Here is a 25,479-nt window from a genome sequence, read left to right as displayed (position 1 = left end):
AGTGAAAGTCCGTGGAATAATCCCGTACTTATGGTTCCTAAATCTGACGGTTCATGGCGATTTTGTTTAGACTGCCGTAAACTTAATGCAGTCACTAAAGGTGATGCTTACGCTATCCCGTACATACCTCAAATTTTAGACAGCCTTAGAAATGCTAAGTACATCAGTTCTGTGGATTTTAAATCTAGTTTCTGGCAAATTAAATTAGACGAACAGTCACAAGAGAAAACTAGTTTCACTGTTCCAGGGAGAGGCTTGTTCAAATTTAAGGTAATGCCATTTGGTCTTTGCGGAGCACCTGCTCGTCAGCAAAGATTGATGGACATGTTGTTCGGAACGCCTTTTTGTAGTGACATAACTAAAGGAATGATCTTTTGTTACGTTGATGACGTCATAATAGTTGCAGAGGACTTCAATACGCACTTATTATTACTACAGCGACTGCACCAACGTATCCAAAGTGCAAATTTGACGATTAACTTCGAAAAAAGTAAATTTTTTAGACAGTCGCTGAAATATTTAGGGTACATCGTTGATGAGTATGGTTTGAGGACAGACCCAGACAAAGTGCGTGCAATTCTTGATTTCCCGGTACCAAAAACTTCGAAAGAGGTTAAAATGTTTATTGGCACTTGTTCTTGGTACCGTCGGTTCATCCGGAATTTTGCATCCATTGCTGCGCCTTTGAATGCCCTCACCAGTACTAAGACTAAATTTTTGTGGAACCCAGCTGCACAAGAGGCTTTTGAATCTTTAAAAAATTGTTTGGTCTCTGCTCCAGTTTTAGCATGCCCAGATTTTGAGAAGCCCTTTTCTGTTCATTGCGATGCGTCAAGTTACGGCATAGGTGGTATGCTAACCCAGACAGTAGACGGGAATGACCATCCTATTGCATATATTAGTAGATCACTTAATAAGAATGAACGTAACTACAGTGCAACCGAAAGGGAAGCACTAGCGGTAGTTTTTGCGGTAGAGAAATTTGAACCGTACCTAGGCACCAGACCATTTAAGGTTATTACGGATCATGCTTCCCTTAAATGGTTCATGAACTTAGAGAACCCGACAGGTCGTTTAGCTCGTTGGGGATGTCGTCTGTCCCAATACAATTTTACTATCGAGCATCGTAGGGGGAAGGATAATGTTGTCCCAGACGCTCTCTCGCGTTTATTGAATGTAGATGCTATAGATACCTCAGTTTCAGTAGACGTTGATGACGAGTGGTATAATAAAGTGATACATGGTTGCACGGCTTATCCAAAGAACTACCCCAACTATCGCATTGAAAATGGGAAACTGTACAGGCTTAGTAAAGGTAAATATACCCTGACACAGGAGTTTGACTGGAAAGAAGTTGTGTCCAAGTCCAAGAGGAAAGCAGTCATCGCCGAAAACCACGAACCTCCGACTTCAGCACACTTTGGTGTATTCAAAACACACCGAAGATTGAGCCTGAGATATTATTGGCCGGGGATGTACCGCGACGTCATGGACTTCGTAAAAAATTGCACAACTTGTTCCGCGTACAAACACAAGACTACCTTGACACCTGGACTCATGGGTCAGCCTAAGCAATGTTTCAGACCGTTTCAAGCTTTGTCGATAGACTTAGTCGGACCTTTGCCTAGATCCCGATCAGGTTACATTCATCTGTTAGTGGTCACTTGCTGTTTTTCAAAATATACAATGCTATTTCCCTTGAGACGCGCGACTAGCGCAGCTGTGGCAAAGGCGTTCGAGAACTATGTTCTCCTGGCTCATGGAATTCCTGAAACCGTAATTACCGACAATGGGGTTCAATTTACGGGATCGGAATTTCGTAGCCTGTTGGAGAAATATAACGTCCCTCGTGTACATTACGGTCCTAGATACACGCCACAGATAAACTTGGTCGAAAGGTATAACAAAACAGTAATGACTGCTGTATCTTCGTACGTGAAAGAAGATCATAGAACCTGGGATCTCAATTTGTTTAAGATTCAGTTCGCACTTAACAGTGCTGTGAACGAATCTACCGGATTTACACCGTTCTTTTTGGTTCATGGCAGAGAACCTATAATAAATGGCTCCTTTTATAAGCAAACGGACGACTGCGAGTATGAAGTTGCTATGCCAAGAGAAGACTATGCAGGGGAGTTTGGCGTCTTGAAGGAAGTGTTCGAGAAGGTACGTTCGCATTTACTGAAGGCCCACGCTACGAACACCAGGTACTACAACCTCAGAAGACGTAACGTCAAACTTTCAGAGGGTCAGGAGGTGTGGCGCAAAACGTACATTCAGAGTGACGCTGAGAAGTTCAAGGCTACCAAGCTTGCCCCAAAGTACGAGAAGTGCATTGTCAAGAAGGTACTATCTCCGCTTGTTTACGAGTTAATTGCTCACAATGGCAAGCCTCTCGGTACTTGGCATATCAAGGACATCAAGGTTTAATCCTTGTCTTTTGTTTTCACCCTCAGTTCGCCGAATAGTATTTTTTGTTTTGCCAGGGTTCTCAGCCGTAGGACTTGTTTCACAAGTGTTGTTTGGTATTCTACCAACAATGACGCCAAGGCTACTTTTCCCTTTTAGGGAAACCTTTAGGTTAGTTTTGTGATCGCCCCATTTAGGGTATGCGATTTATTTTTCTTTTTTCGAGTGGACAAGTATCTGCTGTATATTTGCCTCGTGTTTTTTTTTCTCTGTGACTTTATAGTCCAGATTTTTGTTTCCAGGGATGACATCATGTGTTTTGAGCACTATTCCCTGTGGTTGTGTTTTGTTGCGATGACGTCCAATTATATCGTGATCAGCGACGTTTTATTCTGCGGTTTTATAACCCAGGCATTTTTATTTTATTTTAGCAAATAATGTTAGTTATGGCCGAAATAGCCTAACAACGTTTTGGAAAAGGAATGAGTAGAATTGCATGTCAAGTTCTACTTTACTGGGGGAATCGAGTACCACTGGTTCACAGTTGGGACTTTATGGGGAATTTTGGATGCTCGGACAGGAGAGATTTTTTTTGGTTGGTAGAACATCAGTCCTGGTAGATGGATCATTTTGGTTTGGTATTGCTTTTGTGAAAGTTTAGTTATAGTTAGTAAGTTAGTTTTTTTTTTCTCAATTGGACTTTTTGGGGGTCTTTCTGGTGTAAAGATTCACTTATTTTTTTTTTCTCTCTTATTTTCAGTTTGTAGTTCGCTGAGGGCAGCTCAGATTCTTTCTCCGTGCGAATGTCTAGGGGGGAGGGTATTGTAACGTTGCCGTTTGCTGTTTTTTCACAAATTAATATTTCTTCTCAATATTCTGATTTTGGATACCACTAGCGACATCTATTGGCGTGATTTAGAATTAATTTGCAATAGATGGCGCTTTTTGCTCAGTTAATTGAAATATACTTTGATGAAACATTTCCTAGTGTTTTTATATTGATTATTCTATTTTTCAAATAGAATATTTTCAGTGTTCTGGAAATTGTTTTCATCATGGTTTTATTAGTACAGTATTTACTTTTTCAAACGGCGAAACGAAACGTATCGCGATGTCTATGACAGAGCGGCTGTCAGTGGAGCTGTCAAATCACTTAGGAATTTGTCGATCGTGCGCAACCGCAATTTGATTATTTTCGGGAATGTAATTCCTTTTATTTCAAATCGGGTGGTGCAAAATGCATCCACGATAATTTCTTGATGAATAAATAAAAATAACACACATGAGGTAAGTTCCCGTCGGAGAATTTATTTATTTTTCGTGATTGATATTTTTCGTATTCCAGTACGTGGTTATTTCATGTGATCGTTTCTTTCAGAGATTCCCTAAATTCTATTCGGATGAGGGTATTGGGTTGCTGAGGGCTGCGAGCGAAGCTCAAATTAGTGAACAGCCTTCGTAAGTATTTCTTTCCCATTGCGGTTTTTTTCATAACCTAATGCCACGTTCCACATGTGATGCTGACACACGTATTTTTCGTTTCAGATGCGGGATTTCATAGATTTCATATTTTACATGTTGATATTTCATATATTTTAATTTCTCTTCATTTCGTATCAAATATTTGTCCTTTCTAAACTGCTGATCTCTTCGCATTTCCTCCTTGTCATCAAACCTCTGTCTCTGCAAGAGTTTGAACGCTTACCTGTCGAAGAGATGCAAGAGCTTCATCTGGCACTGCGCGCTTGAGGCCGTGGAGGACGCTGCTTGGAACCTAAAAGTGTGCGAGACCCGTTGGACCCCGGAAGAAGAGAGGAACGTTCAGGGTAACGGCTTATAACCGCATGGCTTCCAAGGTACCCACTTTTCCATCCTTCAAGTAGGAGTCTTTCCGACCTGACATCGCGCAGTTATCTTAACTAGTAGAGTCTTTTAATATTTAGGCTGAGTTTTAAGAAATTTGTAGTGGCGATAATATTCACCAAACCGAACCTAATTAACGACCCTGAATCCCTTGAGATTGGCACTATTACAGTAGTTATTATAATATCGTAATTGTTAACTATATAGGAGAATACGAGATAAAAATAAATTGTGTCAATTGAGAGGGAGCTGTTTTATTTACATTTTCTAATTTCACACAAGGAACGGTAACTTATATAAATTTCTGCAAGCCGGACAACCTCTTTTTCACGTGCAGACAATTCACCATCTTCTCAGTCTGCACCGGTGGCGGTTCAATTCCAGTCACCAAGCCGCCAGGAAAAAATCCTTTCTTGCAATAATTAATTAGGCTTACCGTAACATATTTTAGGCTGTGTTATATAAAAAATAAATTTGGGCTTATGATAAACTAGCTTTTGCCCGCGGCTTCACCCGCGTGAAATTTAGTTTGTCACAGATCGTCATAAATTATAGCCTATATGTTATTCTGGGTTATAAACAATAATACTGTAAAGTTTCATCAAAATCCGTTCAGTAGTTTTTGCGTGAAAGAGTAACAAACATCCAGACATCCAAACTTTCGCATTTATTAATATTAGTAGGAAGGATAGCTTACATATTCAGCAGGAAATTCCCGACGTACAATTTTCGTTCATCTTTTTATACGAGTCCGTTAATTTATGTTAAATTATGCTAAACGAATAATTTATTTGCTTAACGATCTGTAAGGATCAATTAGTGTTTTTGGTGACAGGAATTATGACCTCAACTTTCTACGGCAATTAGTTTCAAATATTGATTTAGAGTTGATGAAAAATGACCAATAAAACGTCGTGGAATCTAGGAATCTATACTTTAGTGGTTTTTTAAGGTAAATTTGAATGATATGCTTAATTAATTTAATTTAATTAATTAGTACAACTCACACCATTAAGGCTTGGCAAATTAGAACAAATTAAAATGTTTCGATCTACTTTCTACTTTGCTAGTGTTCTAAGAATAAAATTTACTTTTTTCAAATCCTTCTACTGATACCGAGTCTCATTATTTTATTTTGGCGCCATTTAGCGGCATTTCACAGATAATAAATCACACCTACGTTCACAGATAATGTAACTCAATAAGGCCTTTTTACTTTTTAATGAGGTCATAACGCGGCACGCAAAGGCACTTTCTTTGGATCATCTTCGTGTGCCGGGACGTACCATTATTTGTTTTGTCAACTGTAACCAGACACTGTTTGGGCTAGAGGTGTACTAAGCTGGAACGTTTCGGATATGAATTAGAATTTTATTGTCGAACACATAGACCAGCTTCATTAGTTATATTCAAGTTTGAGATTATTACATTAATACTAATTACTTCTCTCTTATTAATTTGTCTATATTTTCGTAACTAGGCGCTTTGTTTATTTTCCTTATTTTGTAATTCCTTGACTACCTTCTCACCTGATAATGTAAATCATGATGTAGAGTTACAAAAGTGCGCTTAGTAAAGCTTATTTAATTTTTAATTTAATTCTTGTATTTTATTATTTCCTGAATTATTATGTCTAAAGTCTAACTAAACTGGCATACACTACTATGACGGCTACTAAAACGCACGTACTATTTGTCTTTAAACATTTTCGGATACGTGTTTCTGCGTTTTATTTTTCGGATACGCCTCACTTCCTTAGTTAAAACACGTTTTAAGGTCGTTTTCACTTTCATCAGCGCGGTAGTATCAAGAGATAATGGCTCTTTAATATTTGAACAGTGCTGTACTTTTGATTTATATTTGCATTAAATTATACGTGAGAATGAAAATATTTTTAACGATACAGTGTAATTTACATAAATAACATGTAATGAAAACTGTTTTTAATCAGTTTTTCGTTTATTTACTCATGCGATTACGACAGGTTAAATTTTTGATCAAAAAAGTGCCTAACAGAGAACATAATAACAAAAACTTTAAATACTTATTAACGCCTGAAATTAGAATGTGATGTTTTAATTAATTGCTTTTTTTATCCGACTGTTCCAGTAGAAGGGGTTATGATTTTATAACCGTCTGTTAAATTATTAAGAAATCATTAATAGAATGATAGTTACAAAGGTTATTATTACAAAGTAAATATCGTTGATCCAATATCGCAAGACGACAAAGGATTTCATTAAAGCCCAACATAAATGTTTGCCCACTCTTTGTCCCGACTGTACTTCTCAGAAGACGGGGCACGTAACTGAATATTGTTTTTTAATATTTGATCTGTCCTTTTTTAATAGGCTACTTAAACACAGAAGATTAAATAAAAAGCATTTCTTGTTAAAGGTCCCCCAAATCGACAGGCTGTCGCCCAAATGAATATACGAGCACCATTAAAGCGAAATAAATATTACTTTGTAAAACAAGGAAATTGAATTTCAAAAGAGATCTCATTATTGCGACTTTTTAAGGGACTTGTTGAAAACCTGCGGCAATCGGTAAATCCAGGTTTTTTCCATAAAACCTTTTTAATTGGAACTGGCACATAATAAATACTTTGTGGTTAATATTAAAAGTTCACAAAAAAAAGATATTCGAGAACGTTACTTTGAAGTGTTTGAATTTCAAATCCCGCGATTCAAAACACACGCTTTTCGCACGATTTGCATAGGTACCAACTTCTGTATAAATTGGTACAGAATCCAAAGAACAGAAAAAACTTTCTGTTCTGTGGCAGAATTATATGCGATTTCGAAGTGGAATAGTACAAATATACGTCTTTTGGTAAGCTAGAAATTGAACCTTATTTCAATGGCCGTTTCACATCGAATAAAGCTTCAATGGAAATCAATTTTCGTCCGCAGTAGCTAAATTAATTATAAACCTGTTGATATGACAATGGAATCTTTAATAATGGATCGGTTCGGACAACATAATCGTATCGCTCCATCGATTCTCAGTAGTGATTGTTACCGATTTAAAGAATCGATACAGATCGTGGGATCAGATCGGTTCTAAGCTCAGTTGTTGCTAATTAAATCATTCTTGTATACTTAAACGTGTAGAGTTCACACGTCAATATTACTAGCACGGTATAGATAAACATTACCGTGATTGATTAACATTAGAAAATTCATATAAAGTTTTTAATTATTAATAGTCTTCCAGAAAAAACGCCATTTAAGACAATAAAATAAAAAAGGTTGTCCTTAGGATATCGTTTCTTTGTTTCATTTGTTTTTTTTTTAATTCTGACCATAAAGTATTTCTTGAAAATTACATCCTCATATAAATTTTCTTATAACATAATAATATTACAAACGAATCACTGGGCCGAATCTATGTAGTAAACTCGATGTTAACCCGTCTTGACCAAAATGTAAGGAGCTCTTTAATTAAGTTGCGAATAAAGGATGAACGGGACATCTTAAATTAACATCTCACTTGGGTATGAGGTACAACTGCAATTTGGATACGACATTTTATGCCAAGAAACGGCATAAAGATATTTAAAAAGGCGTAAGACTTTATTTCAAAAGGAACTTCCTTCGATGTGTACTTTGTAAGTCTCAAAAACAAACTTCTGCCTTCTTATCTTATCTCAGACGACTTATAACTTCGGTTCTGTTTCAAAAGTCAAGTAAATAACAAGAATCATCAATCATTGCGCCTTTCCGAGATAAGTTTACCGAAAAATCTTACCGTAACAGTAAGAAAATTGGAAGCGATTGTTTTTTTATTCGGTTTTCTATATGTCGTAGTCTTTTGTTTTTATCGTCGCGGTCCTTCCCATAAGCCTCGTCCATTTTAATGCGTTTTTATGTTAGTGGGTCCACGTCGGGCCTTATTATTGTGAACGACAATGCTGCTTCAGCCATTGTGTTAAGGTTTTGGAAATTAGTGGGCATTTTGCGGATAGCTTCATTATCCTGTGAAATATGAAGGTCAGTTTATGATACAATTTGTAAAAACTTTTTAAAGCAAGGTCTGTTGTTTGTAATACTAAGCTTAGGTTCAAAACATAATCAGTTCGATCATAGACTTGCAATAACTTAATCAAACTAAGTGGGCAAATAACAATGGGACAAAACGTTTCCAGAACCGGCCAACTACGATATCGGCCTATAGTTATTTTCGTGTTTACGTTAATCGATGATTTGTGTCTTCGTTGAACAGTTTATCGATTAGGCGTTATTCGGCATGGCGTTATACGGTCGCGTTTCAATACACTTTTCTCGGAATCCTCGAGGATAGTTCCGCGTGGGTTAAAATCGGTAAAATAGGTAAAAACGGAAAAGCTGCGGCTGATGGCGATATTTCCATCTCTAACGAGCCATTCAGGCGCAGTCGTTAGTCATTATGGCCACGTGGCTCGAATGCCGCTCGCAGGGCTGCCGGACTAATGACCGTCATTTTCAGGATTTTTTAATAGTTTGAATATTTGAAAAAAGAACGATTTTTTTTAAACTAGTGCAACTGGCAACTGTTCCTGCCGGTCTTGTTATTGACAACCAGCATTTAAAAAAGGTTTGAATCGTTGTTTGAAATTTTTATTTATTTTTAAAGAATTACTGTAAGTCAACCAGTGTTTTTTTTGACAGGAGTTTATGAAAATGAAATCGTTCTTTGAATGGTGAACTGTTTGCTTTATACAAAAGAGTGTTTGTGCTCAATTGTAAATAAAGAAACGCTTTATATTTTAGACCAAAACATTAGGATTGATAAGGCCGTGCTGGCATTGACAATTATTCAAAGATTTAGTCGTCACCTAATACTTTTTTTTTACTTTAGTGGGTCCTATTTTTAGGAAACCTTATTTACAGCTTTTTATTGTTGATAATAAGCCGATGGGCACCCCTGTCACGCCGACCCACTACCCTCCTCATATTCAGGTATAGACCCGCATACTATAAATTTTTCGAAGAGAAACCTCGGGACAGCTATTCCAAGTTAATTAAGCAAATACCGTATATAGCGGGAGCAAATTCGTAGGAACGCTATCATAAATAACCCAGAATTTTGTGGTCATTGTCTATGGTCCGTGGAAATAGGCTAATGGGAGAGCATGTTGCACGCAATCCTATAATGTTCAGGTAATTAATTAAAAATAACAGATGTTGTGATAAATAAGCTTCTTGAGATCACAATATGCCGATGTTTAATAAAGTCTAAGATCAAACTTAAGTATAATTAAAAACTCGAAAAAAATTTTTCATTACAACTTTTAACCTTATGTAGGTAATTTCTAGTTATACGAGTAATTACTTACTAAGTGCATATATACCGATACTTTTTTAGATTAGCTATAAAGTTGGTGGGAACAATATTATCTAGGCGGTCTTCATCGGTAAAGAGCGATAATTTACAGTCAATGGTTCCCAAGACACTGACTGTATTATGTAGTCCAGTAGTAAATACTTTATGAAAGCACACGAGTTTTGTAATGCGGTTGAAAATATTTTAAAACATTATGTTTATTATTTTTATTCTTTAAAAAAAAACAGTACTTTCGTTTCTGTTGTTCAAAATTCAAAACAATGAACTTCCAAAGATAACATAAGCCGTATATTAATTTCATCTTACGCGATAAACGAGTTTGCTTTTAAACGAACTGGCCGGAGAGAAACCTCATTAAGATAAAAGTTAATACGGATTAAAAAGAAATAGGCCACAGACAATGATATTATATAAAAACAAAAGCAGATATGTTATAAGCGCTCGCGCTGTGAATACTCAAATACGTCCCAATTGGGACGTCTTGTGTTTAGTCTTCGTGTGGCCTGCGTCGTGCGCAATCGCGTGCGTACCACACCGTAAGTTCCTGTGTTCTTACCAAAATAAATAAAAAATGCCATCGTGTGTGTTTCGAAAGTGTACCAATTATGACTCTAAAGTAAACAAAATACAAGGGATCTCTTACCACATGTGATTATGCAAAATTATTTAGTATTTATATTTTCAATTATTTATGCAAACAATCAAGACGCCATGCGCCATGTTCAAGTTAAGAAAGAGAAAGCGATCTTGTTTTGACGTTAGAGCGATAAGGATGCGTGCGCTGCGGACATAGATTAGTTAGTGCAGAATCGTTAAAACTATAGCTATCTCTTTCATTTGCGTGCTATTTCGTATCTTTTGTTTCACTTATCAGTTACATTTGTCAATGTGTGCAATTTGGAATAGCTCGGCACGGATTAAAATCGTAATTTCTATGAACGTAACATATCTATAGTTCTGTAATATCATTGGCCACAGACAATAAAACTAGAAACGCACATAAAAATCAACAGAGATTTAAAATTTTGAAAAGTGAATTCGAATTAATTATGATCTCTAAATTAAGATGTATGCGATTAGATGTCAAAGTTGACGATTACTAAAGCGGATTGGTTTCGTTTTCATTATGAAATGGTAATTTTAAACATAGTTTTTTTGTGTTGAGAATAATCGGTTTTACTTTCTTCATTAATATCACTTTCATTTTCATAATCTTTGATGAATGACAATCTTATTCTTATTAGTTTTTCGCTGACTTTTACTGTTACAGAACGTCGAAATTAAGAAGTAAGTTTCTGATAAATGTTTCAGTTCTTTGCAGGAGACCTTTAAGTTGAATGAGTTCATTTTGAGTTAACCTTTTTGATTTACTCGAGTCGTGTTCAAATAAAAACGGAAACATACGAGATTATTTTTATTGCGTGCACGTCACTTGTGAATTTTGTGTAGGCTTCTTATTTCGGTTCAAAATATTTGATCCAAATACATAACGTCCCACCTACGAGTAACTAAACATCGTGTATTTTAGGTAATAAGTAGTAATAATATAAGTGCAATTTTAAAATAAATCTGTTGTGAAGGTCACTTTAGGTAGTGAAATTATCTCGTTAAATGCTTTTAAAATACACTGCTATACCTAGGTTAACTTGAAAGTAACTTCACAAACATTACTAAGAGGTCTTACAATTTTCGTGGACGCACAGGGTGACACACGAGACGAGCACAGAGCTCTATTCAGCGCTGTGCGTTCGATTTTCTGCTTCACTTAAGCAAGCATCGTTTGTGAATACGGGCGTAAAAACACAGTGAGGACGAAAGAACGAAAACTGGATTTAGTACGCACGGTACCGTCGCGGCTTCAGTTTATTAATTGCTTGTCATATTATTGTTATTACTACCAACTGTGTCTGACTGACACGAGCATCAATAACCAATTACTGCGGCAAACAGTGTGTCACGATTAACGATAACAAGTGAATTTTAGCAGGCTAAGTTTACTGACATAATTATTATTTATTTTATGTAAAGCATTGCATGAGTGGGCATGCGTTACGCAATTTTGTTAATTGTAACGCATAGTGTAACACTTTACAATGGTATATTAAAAGTACCTTAATGAAAAAGGGCTACTATAAAGTCGATGATTATTTAAAAGATAAAAATGTTTGGGATGCGTTACTGCCTAGCTCGCATAAATATTTATAACTTTGTACATTTGAAAGCCTGTAAACTTTTGAAAAAGAGGCTGACAATAGTGACTGAGTTTCTTGCGCTGCTTCTTCTCAGCACTGGACCATTTATTTATTGTCCTGAAGCAGTGGTAGGGTTAATACTGGGACGTGTAAAAGTGCTTTTTTTAAGCCTATTTACAGAAATAAATGAGTTTTACTGAGTTTTACCTACCCATAAAGCTGCAATTATGATCTCCATGGGAAAAATCTGGAATTGGATTATTTGGGAGCAAACCAAACTAATAGTTAAAATCTAAAAATTTAACATCTAGCCAATATTTTTAAAATGTTTATTTAATAAATCAGTGTTGATCCATCGACTACTTACATAAAATTTAGTGTGTCTTGAGTAAAACCGCCTAGAAATTCATTAGATCAATAAATTGTTTTTTCGAATTACAAAAGCTTCGTAGGTGATCCTCTAAATAAGATTTTTCAATGAATAGATCGATCAAAGGTAGGAAATGAAAATGGATCACTTTTGAATTTTATTTATATTTTATTTACATAATTGGCTGAAACGAACGAACCACTCTAACGCACGCTATTCACAAATGATGCTTGCTTAAGTGCAGCAGAAAATCGAACGCACAGCGTTGGATAGAGCTCAGTGAATGATTCGTGTGTCACCCTGTGCGTCCACGCGCACTGTGAGACCTCATAGTAATAGTTGTGAATACGGGCGTAAGTTGATACCTTCAGCGTCTCGGTCCCCAAATTCATCCCGTATGTTTTCAATATAACCCCGATGCGGCTGTAGCTCAGTTAATAGCCTTCGGTATGTTAGGGTAACATTAGTTCGAGCCATAGATTTTTACGACCGTGTCCGCTCAAAATTATTGTATAACGTAGCTCTGTTACGTGTTTAAGTATAGTTGATTTTCTCCCAAAGCAGATTTCCCACGGGTTAGCCACAGAGTTAGTGGACCTAGCAGTCAATAACTTTGCAATTTTAGCTTTTGCTCGTTGAATTTCCATTTAATGTAGTTACATTTTAATATAAATAGATTCCTATGCTACGTTTATTCATTTATAACTAATTTATGTTTAAAATATTTTATGTAGACCTATCAAACTAAAAGTTATATTACGGCTTTTTAGCAAATGTTACAGTAATTGAGATTTCTGCTTTATAATGCTGCAGCTACATTATGATTTGCAATGGGTACATTTTGAAGAGTTTACATGATTTTAAAAGACTCCATAACGTAATTATACTCAGAGCGTATTAGGAAGTCTTCCATTGACTTGGCCCATTTTTAGCTTGGTCCACGGGCCAAGGCGCTGGATTGAATTTTTAAATAAATTATGTTAATTCTTCCAGCAACCACTTTAAGGTTCTAGAGTAGATTTTTGTTGATTTGGTGTTTAATTTATTAATAAAAACATTGAAGGTGGGCCCAGTAGTAACTACCAGTAGGAAGAAAACATATTTAAGAATTCAATCCACTGATTTGACCCGTGGGCCAGGCTAAAAGTGGACCAAGTCACTGGAAGACTCAACGTAGGTTCAAGTGTCACTCGAGGCTCTTATTTTTAGTGAAATAAAAATAAATTTTCACAGGTTACCTAATTTGGGTTGTAATCAAGCATAATATTTTATCATTTATCATTTTCACTTTCCATTCCATATCATTCTAATTAACAATCAATCAATTATGTAACTTATTTTAGTAGTACGGAAATGACTGGTTCCTGGATATTAGGTTTAATTTAATTAAAAATTAGTAGATTGATTGCGCATTAAAATTAGTCCATATGACTATATTACAAGGTTTTGTGCTGTAAGCACTAATTATTGTGAATTATCTATTAAATGCCAATTAAACACGATAGATGTAACGTGAATCAGTCATATATAACAAATTTTAACTGACACGTACTAGTTTATGACTGATTGATTAGCTAAGATTGTTTTGTTAGGTAAAAAATAAATGATTGTTATACCTAGGTCCGGCACGGATTTTAAGCGCCAAGTTGAATGTATTCTGTTCGTATCCTTTTGAAATAATTTGTTATTTATTTTGATAATGGATTAAGCTTTACGTCATAATAATACTAGGATTAAATAATAGCTAGAAGGAAACTTCGTTTTAATTGCGTTTTACGAAACAAATAAAGAGATTAAGCAACAAATAACGTAGTTTTTGGCCTTCCCTACTAAGATTCTTTGTTTAGTTTTAGTGTAGAGGTTTACGCTCTAACGCCCGTCTTCACAAACGATGCTTGCTTAAGTGAAGCAGCAAATCGAACGCACGGCGTTAAATAGAGCTCTATGATTGGTTCGTGTGTCACCCTGTGCACTGTGAGACCTCATAGTCAATATTTGTGAATACGGGCGTAAGTCTAGTCTAGTAATTATTAAAAATACCTGGATCACTTGCGAATAAATGATCTAATTCTAAAAGTGTTCTAGAAAATCGATTTCTTGTACAAATCGATTTATTGTCATTGGCATCGTATAGCATTTCTCGGAGAATTCCATAAATATACGCGTTATCACATGCAAGTGTACGGTCGTCAAAGAATTGAAAAGATGCCTTTTAGTAGGAATTTTAAACATAATGCGTCACATGGTGGTACTACGTTCTACTCTTAGGGCTATATTTCACCGGGACACCATGGGCGGCGCAACCAGTCGCCGGCTACCAACAAAATGTATACAGCCCTATAGAGAGTTACTCACCTGGTGTCCGTTTGGTTGCGCAAAGCTGTATACATTTTGTTGGTAGCGGCGACTGGTTGCGCCGCCATGGTGTCCCGGTGAAATATAGCCCTTAGGGACGATACCCATGCGCTGACTGACACATCGAATGAGAAACAAGCTAAAATAATGTTTTAAGGTGGGCATAATTTTGTATATTTTCGGTATCTAGAGTCTGATGTAATGGATTGTAGTCAAACAGTTTGGCAGCTGAGGCCTATTGTCCATGGCTTAATAGGGTTATCTATTAACAACTAGACTTTATACATGAATTATAATGAATACACTTTACCTTCCCTTTACCTTCATAAACAGTAAAGTATTCACAAGTGATGCTTGCCTAAGTGAAGCAGCAAATCGAACGCACAGCGTTGAGTATAGCTCTGTGATTGGTTCGTGTGTCACCCTGTGCTCCACGCGCACTGTGAGACCTCATAGTAATCTTTGTGAATACGGGCGTTAGTCATGTGAGAGGTTTCTTATAGTCAGGATCTAAAACTTGACTGTAATAGTTCATTGTGCTTACCATGACTTGTTAGATGAGCTCGCTGGCGAGTAACGTCAAAAAAATCTATGAAGATTTTATTTCTTGAAAGTAGCCGCTATGGGCGCTGCACAATATTATGTCATACATTTAATGACATTTTTTTATGCAGTCGCAAGCGAGCACACCTAACGTAAATTCATGGTAAGCCCACAGTTTCAGAGAAAGATTCCTGTCTACTTACAGGGATTATAGTATACGTTTTATTTGCTGTCCGTACCACACGGATGCGCCGCTTGATGGCGTGTCTGACCCAATAGTCGGCTTGTCGCATGCAAATGTTACAGAGATATCCTTATTACGCTGCGAATGAGGATTTTATGATGAAGCGGCGACGAGTACAGTCAGCAGCATCACAGCTTCTTGGATTTTGAACTCTTTCTGCTTGAGATAAAGTCCCACATTCGTGAAGACCCTCGGATTACTGTACAGAATGTCAGAGTTGAACTGTAAGGTAGGACTATTCTTGAAATGTCCTGACTCGACCAGTTAGATATTTTTTACAGACGTGATGAGATCTAAGCGAACTTGTCTATGTTTAGAATTGGCTTAAAATAATATTCTCATTAACATCTCAGGACCTGTTTAAGCTAGTTGAGAATTACTTTTATTTTCTTATCATCTTAATTAGGTGAACAGTCTTCTAGAAATGATTGCTTTGAGTCAGATCGTTAGTTATTCGTTTCCTGTGAAACTCCTTGATATAATAAACGGTTATGGATTTTTTTTAATCGATTGGCTTTTAATACAATATGAAATTACTCACCCACGTTCGATATTACGCCCAGTACACATATTTTAATTTGCTTTCGCGTCCATTTATCAGCGCAAATAAATCTCGTCAATCAATCAACCCGTTATGAAAATTACAAAAAACCGTTCTTTTTTGCTGATTTTTATCTAAATTTTTTCGTAACTGCGAAGTTGACCTCAACAGGAACTTTAAATCAATAACAATTTTGACTTTATGAATAATTTTGAAATACTTTAGTCTTGGTTTTTTAAGTATTTCATTTTAAGAATCAAGTTAAAATAATGAAATACGACTTTTTCCTTTTTTTTCAAATTTATTATGTGACATTTCATTGTTATAAAAACAAACATTAACAGATCTTAAAATATTATTATCCTATAACAAAAGCAGTTAACAAAATAGGTCAATCGCACCCAACTAAATCACTTCTGACGATCCATTATGATACAAACAAACAATACACCATCAACAATCTACAAACGCCTAGTGATCTATCTACTGCAGTTGACATTTAAAGTTATGTCTGTGATAACGCTACACTTTCAAATACAATTAAGTCGATCTGTACGAATGGGGATAATCCATTTTGATGACTGTGATAAAACGGACTGGATTTTCGCCCTTACAAACCTGTATTGGTTTGTAAGGGCGAAAATCTCTTTAATAATCTGTGTGTCATGGTGGCTTTCGACAACTTTTAGGGCGCACAGTCAGCAAAAAGAATACCTTAAGAGTATTTTTATGCGAAAAAATCTTGGATGTTTTATTAACATTTGGAATTCAACTACAAATCATTAAGAATTTGTTAAATTATGAGGTGGCTTAAAGCAATAAATATGCTTTCGTGTGAGATACAGCAGAAACTTTTAATAAAATATCTTAAGCGACGATTTGCGACAGTAATTACAGCAGCGGTAATTCGTTACATATTACAACTATAAACGAGCGACTGACTCAATTAACAATATTACGGAAACTTTCGTTTATTATGACATTCGTGTAACATACGAGTCAGTTATCATAATCGGAATGGTTTTTTCGCATGTCGGGAGTACATTGTCTCACTACATTAACACCTCCGACGGATATAGTCACTAGTCACTATTCGTGTCGATCGTGAATAAAAGGCCATTGGCTTTGCAAAAAAGATGTCTTTGTCTCGTCGGGTATACTTATGCTATAATGTCAGTTTTCTCTGTTTGCCGGTTACATTTCTAACGTGAGATTAGGGTCAGCGGACCAGGTCTGTGTGTTGGTAGAAATAGTGCATTTTAGCTTCGTTTATTTATTTGTTTTTATTAACGCACGTGTAATTGTTTGTTAAAGCCGTAATACACGTTACGTGAGGTTATGCTTAGTATTGCATTAATTATTAAATTTCTACTTCACATGTTATTTCGATATTTTGTGTTGATGTACATTCACCTGCGTTTTTCGCTCTAATACTGAAAATCTTTTTCGCGTTTTCTTAGATCTTTCAGGAAAGCGTTGTTGCACAGTAAACTTAAATTTAAGTACCTATAAAATTTTCAATATAAAATTTCATCTGATTGTTTAGTCATTCATGTTATTTTTGCAATAGCAAAGGATAGCCTACATGTAATTTTATTTATTTTAGGTCTTATTAACATAATTCATCATTTAGTTAGTTAAGGTGTGATAATAAACTGGATTACTTTCGCATTTATTAGTTTAGAAGATGGGCTAGGTTTTTATACTAATTTTCTTAAACAATATTCTATTAAGGCTACAGTGAAAATTATCCTCCTCATAATAATTTCACGGGCTTAATCCCAAAAGATGTAATTAACAAGCAAATCACAAGGCATTTTCCGAGAAGTAATTTTTGTTTTAGTTAATTTCTGGAGATTCCTAAAATGTTATCGGGCAATTTGTTATTTCTTTTATCAGTCTTTCCAATTAAAAGACTAATAAAAGGAAAAGGGTACGATGAATACTTAAAAAATACTTCAAGAGAAATTCCTAAAAGGCGTTTGTAAAAATCTCTAATTTAGTAAAGATTTTTGGAATTCCTTGTCTTGTTTTTTGTGAAGATTTTAGTTTTTTATGACTAATTATACCTAATAAAAGTTATTACCATCTTTTTTGGGCCTTTGTGAAACGGAAAGAATGTTGAATATTTTAATAGGGTTAGTTAGATAGTTGGACTCTCCCGGGTGAGTCCTACTTTTATGTGAGACACAGATCGTGTATTTTTTTTACAAGGCAGATATTTGACCGCAATCGCACCTGATGTTAAGTGAGATGCAGTCTAGGATGGTACAGTCAGCCTCAAATAGTTCGTGCACCCAAAGTAGTTAGCCAAAAAGTTCGCAACAAGTCTTTGTTTTAATTGGAATATAATTGTGTTGTCAACTTCTTGACCACTTTGGGTGTCACGAACTACTTGACTCTGACAGTATATGTATATCTGTCCAGTACCTTGATTAAAATTACATTACTGCGACAGTAAAGTTAAGTTGTGACGTCTTAAAAATCCGATACCAGTAATTGATTACAACAAAAATTTTACTACACATACAATAAAAGAATAAAGAAGTCGGTTAAATATTACTTACATTATTTGACAATTTTATTAGTAAAGTAACTTTTTCAGATTGACATCTTTCGTATTTATTATTATTGTCTATTTTCAATCGGCTTGGACAAAAGATTTATATTGGATTAATTAATTTGTCAATCAGTCAACTCATGAAATATTTTAGGATTTATTTTCATACATAGGTACTAGCGGCCGCCCGTGACGTGGGTCCACGCGCGCGAATTGCGCGTTTTACGCGGGGTTGAATTTTGCAAAATCCCATCTTAGTGAGCACCTACGTTCCAAATAGAACCCCGATGCAAAATTTGAGACTCCTAGCACTTGTAGTTTTTAAGATTTCGTGATGAGTGAGACAGTCAATCAGTGACCTTTCGCTTTTATATGTAGATAAAGTTTTATTATATTCACCTTTATCCACGTTAACAATAAGTGCCAAAATGATCTTGATTTCGCCTCGCCAGCTGCTTGGGATTAATCATGGCCTGAGTGTTGATCCAGTCATCCCGGATTCCCGGCGAACTATGGATGGCTCAGCAAATATGTGAGCTGATTGGGGGCGTAGGTATCCCGGGTTGGACACAGGGAACGGTGGTTTGGCAAACATTTGTTTATTGCAACCAAAGACTGCTGAAAAAAGCCTCCCCAAGTTGTTCGTTTTACCATTTACCCACAACATGTCCACCATTGGACGAAAGCCAAAGATTTCTACAATGAAATACCAAGGGTTTCCATAAAAGCCGGTCCTACGCGGCCCGAATCCAGGTGCATCCCGCAACCTTCACCGGTTTCAGTCTATGGGAGGCCTTGCCCATACTACGTCTTCCGATTTGGGGTGGCCCTTGAGTATTTTTCTGTTCATCAGTTGTACGATATTTTTACTTTATTAATCTTTTATTTACAATGTAGTTGGATTTGTTTGAATAATGAGTCGATTTTTCATACTATTTTATTTTACAACATTTACAGTTTCTCTTGGCGCGGATAGTCCTTTACATTTTGTATGTAATTTTAGCCTAAGCTTACAGTTTTCCTCGCATAACTACAGTCAAACCGTGAACGTAAATCTAAACGTCGCGTGTATCTTTATAACTGCATTAACTTCGGCTGAATAAATAACGAATGGCACATGTCATAATGCATGCCACTTAAATTGTACTATGCAAATGGAGTGCCGGCCGACGATTAATAAAGTAAGCAGTGTCATCGCTCGCCGGGCTTGCTGTATGTGTGTCTCGGGCAGGGTTAGCAGTAGCAGTTTCTATTTATTTATCGATGTTATTTTAAATAAGGTTAATCTATCTCCATGTGGCTGTATCTTGTGTGGATTATACATAGTAAAAGTAATGTTATGCAAATGATTTCACCCCACGTACACGTTACATACACGTAAAACGTTTTTAGTTATTTTTTGTGATATTTGTGACTTCAGCATTCTGTTAAAGATAACATAATGCTGTTAGAGTAACATCGATTACGTGGACTATCTGTTGAAGGTCGCGGGAGGTGCCTGGATGCGGGCGGCGCAGGACCGGTCATTGTGGAAATCCTTGGGGGAGGCCTTTGTCCAGCAGTGGACGTTGGCTGAAACGAACATAGATTAACGTCGTTGAATTAGATTTAACTTGTAAGATCAAAATTATAATAAAATATTAAAGTTGCAGGAAACTGAGACTATAAAACCCCAACAAAAATACACTCTTCTAAGAGTTTTTTAATTAATTTCTAGCTTCGTTTAGTTACTCGTTGAAAAAAACTTAATTTGTGCCAACCCTATGAGCAATCTCTAGGTAGCTATTCGCGCCAGTGAGTTGTGGATGTTCGCAGCAAATTTGCTAACGGTGTGTCCACACGATGCGCCTTACTATATCGTGACGAATCGCAGTTAACTCGGGACTACTCAACCTTTACACTTTGTTTCTTTTTACCCGACTGCGCGGCGCAATGGAGTGGTAATGTGTTTATTTCCATCTTTGTTTAAAATGGCATTTCTAGGACTTGATTACGTGCAAGTGGGTATATTAAAAGAACGCCTTATGAGGAGGTTGTTATCAATTGGTATAGTTCTTGCAACTCTCGAAGGCGAGTGAGCTTTACTTGTGTGTGTGTACGTGTACATGCACATAAAGGTGGTGTAATGGCTGTCAAAACTTTTGAAAAACGAACAGTAGCGAGCCACCACACATGTAAAGCTCACTAGCCTTCGTGAATATCAACAACTATAATTATTTCGATTCGTCATTAACCCTGGGTTGTACTTTCTTACTTTAATTATAACAAACCTCAAGTCAGTCAAAATCCGTACAAGACACTGGTCAAAGTTATAGTTATGGTTAAAATTAAGGTAATCCAACTCAGCCTATAATATTTTTAATTCAAATAAGTCAAGAAAAAGAAACAAAGATAAAATAATTGTCATACTTAACTTATTGTCCGTTCTAGATCATCTTATGTGTGTGTCAATCTATTATTAATACTCTTTATTGCACACCAAAACAAGGACAAGAACAAAAAAAAAAGAAACACACGGACAAGTACAACTAGCAACAAGCGATATTTTCCAATCCTACTAATATTATAAATGCGAAAGTTTGGATGTCTGGATGTTTGTTACTCTTTCACGCAAAAACTACTGAACGGATTTTGTTGAAACTTTACAGTATTATTGTTTTTAACCCAGATTAACGTATAGGCTAAAATTTATGACGATATGTGACAAATAAATTTCAATAAATAAATAAGACGTGTCTAAAAAGCGCTATCTATCGTCATTGGTTAACATCTATAGCGCTGGACAAACTACTGTTTTTGACGTTCGTAAATATTCATGCGGGGGAAGCCGTGAAACGCCATCTATCAACATGATATCAAACAACAGATTTTACGAACTAAGGGGTAAAACGAGGTCCACGCGTACGAAGTCGCGGGCGGCCGCTAGTCTAATATAAAACTTTCTCGTTACTGTTGTCAGAATACGTTTACGAATACGTTTTACTTGCTAAAATGCACTGTTGCTTAACTTTGTAGAATTAATGTAGTGTTGAATTATTGTTTATGAAACTGTAAACCCTATTCAACAAGCAGCCATTTGCCTTGACTTGTAGAGCCGCATAATTTAGCAGTAATTGTAACCTGCTGCTGTAACAAACTAATCCTTCATAGTTAGTTTTAGAATAGCATGGTGGCTATTGAGCTATAGTGTTTAACTAGCTTGAGTTTATGGATCTACTTACTTGTGATATTGTACAAAGAAGACTACGAGTATATTATAGGTATGAGTAGAAATTAAACATACTTAGGCTGGGTTGCACCATCTTATTTAAACTACTTATAACAAACGTCAAAAATTTGTCAAACTCAATACAAAAAACACCGTTTATGGTTATAGTTATGGTGAAAGTAAGGTGGTGCTACTCAGCTTTAATATTGTGCCTGTACAAACAAGACTCTATGTTTTTGTTTTATTTATCTTTTAGTTTTTGCTCACGGCTCTGTCTTTACTTCATACTCAAAGAACAAATATCATCATCATTATTAATTCCGCTACAGGATGTCCATATGCTGAACATTCTTCTTCTTCTTCCTCGGTCCCTCACTGATGAGGATCGCGACCACAGATAGTGTTCCTCCACAGACTGCGGTCATAAGCTGTGTGGACCGCACGATGCTGAACATAGGGAGGCCCAATGACTTCCAGATTGCTCGCCGCTGCCAACTGGTAGCGGCCTGCATCCAGTACCTTCCCGCTCCCTATGGGAATATTATGAATTTTCATAATCCTCCATGATTCTTTATCGTTAATTCTATTTCTTATTTCAAAATTCAAAAGGCCTCTAGCTTTGGAGAAAAATGATAACACAGACTGATAAAACTTACGCATTTATTTTCGCATTTTAATATCAGTATCAACCCTATGCAAATAGATAGTGAATCGCTATTTGCTTGCTGCCTACCGACGCGTGTTTACATTCTGCGTCTTGTGCGGGTTATCTTAGTCGGTCAGCTAGCTACCTAGCTTCTAGACAGGAATAACTCAGCACGTTTTCATGATCAGCGTCTTATAACTCTACTAGCTGACCCGGCGAACTTCGTACCATCTTTTTTCATTCCTAATTTAAAAAAAAATTTTTGTTTCATCATCATCATCATTACAGCCATAAGACGTCCACTGCTGAACATAGGCGTCCCCCAATGTTTTCCATACTGCCCGATTGTACCGGTTTGCGTCCAGCGCCTTCTTGCTACCTTTACGATTTCGTCGGTCCACCTTGTGAGTGATCTGCTCGACCAACTGGAAAACCAACACAACCCCTATTAGTACACAATCCATTAAAACTAAAAGTGTTATAATAACAGAGAGTAGTACAAATTGGCACAAAACGGTCGCCCCAATAATTTCAATTTCCGTTGTTTCTGAATTCCAAATTCAAAACATAACATCACGATTATCACAAACCGAAAGTCATCCTCAAATAACAATGAAAGTACAGGCGTCCCATCTTATGTATTACCACTGGCATATCTTATGCAGTTGCAATAGGTACGATTTTGCTACTAAATGTATAAACCTGAAGTTCTGTCGACTGTACATAGTCACGAGTTGCCATACCTCAAATTAATTTGCCAAATATCGTGTTCTATCTCCCACCGCGAACATTCTCCACGTGGAAATGGGTAAATTTCTTTTTACCGTGTATCGATAATATCGAATATTCGGAGAATTTGCCCGTTTTCGTTATATGGGATGTGCTTTAGTAATGCTTATATTGGAAACACTGTAGATACGTACTAACCTACTTTATACTGTAAAAATCTGAATATTGTAAGTGCTTAATGTGATGAAAATTCTGAAATTAAATAAACATTAATTTTACACAATATTACATAGGTTTTTGGTAGGTAGTTAATTACTTCTAATTTCGTGTAGAATACTTTTGGGTAGTATTAAAAAAATGTTACGGCCTATCAGTATGTAGCCTCTTTTGTATTAGAATATTAATTTTGTAGTAAGTACATCCATGGCTACACACACAGGTATTGCAGTAGTGGAAGAGATGTCATTCAACCTGATTATTATCACTGACTCAATAAAAGCTCCTTTGGCATTTATTTTAATCCCTCAATAAATTCATTTTTTGCTCCAAGACCTTAAGGGTGATATTTTCAAATTACTTATATTAACAAATATATGTATAAGTAATTTGAAAACACGGTATAGTAACCACACCCTGTAAAAGGGCCTGTGTAGAGAAATGCTAAAGGTAACGTTTCACGGTGATAAAATAAACATTCTTTCGCGGACCCCATTGTTTGGATTCAGTGAGAGTATCGATAGAAACTCCTTTTGGTTCAATAAAAGTTGTATTCAAACTTCAGATGTGTTTATGCACGCTCAACTGAATATTTAATTTTAAGCTTTAGAGTTTAATATGAGGCTAAATAATTATACAAATAGGCTAATTATTTTATTTCGAAGCACCTAAATACAAAATCTGAAGTCACTTTTTGTGACAAAATGTCACTAAGAAAGACATAAAATGCTAAATTTCATCTAATTAACCGACTGCACCAGAAGGAGGGTTATGTTTTTTTAGCGTAATTTTTTGGGTCTTATAAATATACGTTTTTCTTTCTTATTTAAGTAAAAAAAATATATTTTACTTTATCAAAGAATACCTACAAAAGCTCATGAAACTGGTAGGTCTATTTTACGCGTATTTCTCAAGTACCTACTTACATCAAAGTAACAAATTGCTATGAAATGGAAAGTAATTACGTTTTAAATTACATTAATTAAATACATGAACGTAATTTCTCCTCGTCTCATCCAATTTGATGACATTAACTAAACAAATGCCAGCCAATTTGTTTAGGCTTCATAACGGCGACTTCGTTATAATTTGACTCGTGTAATGTATTATTCTATTGAATAACATTACCATAAGTTTTCCTACGTTCTGGCACAATAGAAAAAGGTTCAATAGAAAGAACTACAAAATAACGCATAAAATAAAATTAAAAAATAATGGTTCCGCCATTCATTTGTTTTGACAAGCGTAATTTTAAAATTAAAATTATTTTTCGTTGTTTTTTTGCGGCCAGTGCTACCTCGTTTGTTCGCTCAGCGTAGATTTGTTTAAACGATAAGTGCATTGTATTGATTTTTTGTTCATATTTTTTAAAAGATGTAGCAAATCGAATGTTTTTAAAGTTTTCAAAATGATTAACCGTGGCTTCTAAAATGTCTTACTTTACTTTACCAAACTTTTATCTTCATATCACTAGAAAAAAGTTTGGTAAAGACAAAGTACTTCTCTACATTGTAGAGAAATACTCGTATTTTAGTATTATGAACTTTTTACCCGACTGCGCCAGACGGAGGGTTATGATTTTGAAATGTGTATTGGAACGATTTTACTGTGGCGAACATTCTAAGCGTACTCCATGTGTAAGCTTACTGAATATAATTACAATACGTCTGCTTATATGGTGATAACAATATATTACAGTGAAAGTGATAGTAAGCATAGGCACAATGAAACTTCGCACAATGACTGCAAAATGTACAGGCGACCGCACATCTGACTTTAAATTCTCGTTGCAAAATCGACTCTATTGCAACTGAATATGATTCGATAGACTTTAGCTAGATGTGTTGACGTCTGTACAAGCCAATAGCTTAGTTTTGCGTTTAATTTTATTGTACCAAGCAACTAGCGGTTAACAATACATTAACATCGATAGGAATATGCACTTTCCTTTTTAGTAGCCATAAATATAAATAAATAATTCGAGGTACATAAATTATTTCGCTTGTATGTAGTGAAAATGAACGTGAACGAAAGCTTTAGTATGTTATTATTATGTTTATTTCTTCGTGAAAATGTTTTTGTGTAATTGAATATTTTTCGTTTTTAACAAACTGTTTTTTTGTTGCAGGTAATTAACCAGTTACATCAATGGAACAAAAAGTATTTAATATGATGAATTAATCCGTCATAACTACAATATCGACACTATATTGAAAGTTGAAATTTATGAGTAGGTCTGTAGTTATAGTAGTTAGTCCGGTCAAATAATGGTGCT

General features: G+C 35.8%; 1 protein-coding gene across 2 annotated transcripts in view; it reads left to right on the top strand.

Annotated features, from left to right (window-relative positions):
* The window catches only part of LOC135076114 (serine proteinase stubble), a 203,538-nt gene that overhangs the window by 37,813 nt on the left and 140,246 nt on the right, over window positions 1-25,479 (top strand). The gene's annotated exons all lie outside the window — the stretch shown is intronic.

The sequence above is a fragment of the Ostrinia nubilalis genome, chromosome 11 (assembly GCF_963855985.1).
Source record: "Ostrinia nubilalis chromosome 11, ilOstNubi1.1, whole genome shotgun sequence".
NCBI classification, from domain to species: domain Eukaryota; kingdom Metazoa; phylum Arthropoda; class Insecta; order Lepidoptera; family Crambidae; genus Ostrinia; species Ostrinia nubilalis.
The sequence above is the reverse complement of the archived record's forward strand: the minus strand, read 5'-3'. Positions and strand labels throughout refer to the sequence as shown.